The sequence below is a fragment of the Sphaeroforma arctica genome (genome assembly GCF_001186125.1).
Source record: "Sphaeroforma arctica JP610 unplaced genomic scaffold supercont1.1493, whole genome shotgun sequence".
Taxonomy (NCBI): Eukaryota; class Ichthyosporea; order Ichthyophonida; genus Sphaeroforma; species Sphaeroforma arctica.
In genome coordinates, this window is record NW_014039065.1 from 12,111 (window position 1) to 13,450 (window position 1,340).

Consider the following 1,340-nt stretch of genomic DNA (forward strand, 5'->3'; position numbering starts at 1 on the left):
CAGGTATAAGATTGAGATCAACCAGCACCTTGTACTCCACTACCATAACTCGAGCTGCGTATTGACAATACATGTAGTATAAGTAGGTAGATTCATAGGTATAAGTTTGAGATCAACCAGCACCTTGTACTCCACTACCATATCTCGTGCTGTGTAGTGACAATACCTGTATTATAGGTAGGTAGATTCATAGGTATAAGTTTGAGATCAACCAGTACCTTGTATTCCACTACCATATCTCGTGCTGTGTAGTGACAATACATGCAGTATAGGTAGGTGGATTCCTAGGTATAAGTTTGAGATCAACCAGCACCCTGTACTCCACTACCATGTCTCGTGCTATGTAGTGACTATACAAGTAGTATAGGTAGGTAGATTCTTAGGTACAAGTTTTCTGTAGTACACGAGTTAGGGGCGCACTATTCATCTCTCTGCCGGTAGGTTGACGGTTACAAGAAGCCCCACAGCGCACGGAAGAACAGGAACTGTATCAACCATAACCGATGCCACACGTGCAACACTCCCCAATACAAAGGCAGATTATATTATACATCAAAATAACTGAAGGACGATATAGTAAATGCACTCAATGGCGTTCTTATACGCGTGTAACACTCCCCAATACAAAGGCAGATTATATTGTACACCAAATTCACTGAATGACGTTACAACGAAATCACTCAATGGCGTTCCTGCAGTTGAAATATGATGCTCGCACATCGGATGTCTGCCCTATCACATCGTAGTCGCAATATATATGAGCACAGCCAATCGTCAGGGCGCGTGTGTAGGGTACCAGCGCAATATACCTATGCATATGTACAACCATGATTGTCGGTTCGTCCATTCTCTTTTAGAGACTATGTAATTGTGGCGGTATTGCTCTACTCTACTGGCGACACTATCTTGCACACGGCACACACCGTAAGTCATGTAGAGTGTGATTTGTGTACACTCTTATACAATGTCATGCAGAGTATGATTTGTATACACACGTATACAATATGTCATGTAGAGTGTGATTTGTATATACACTTATACACAGCACACACCGTATGTCATTTAGAGTGTGATTTGTATATACACTTATACACACACCGTATGTCATGTAGAGTGTGATTTGTATATACGCCAGCACACTTGTGTAATATAATTGCGACAGTATCCCTCTACTGTACTGGCGACACTATGTTACACACAGCACACACCTGTAGGTCATTTGAAGTGAATCTATATATACACAACCACACTAGCTTTGTCACGAGTGACACTGTATATATACGTATATACATGAAGTGAATCTATATATACATAACCACACTAGCTATGCCACGAGTGAA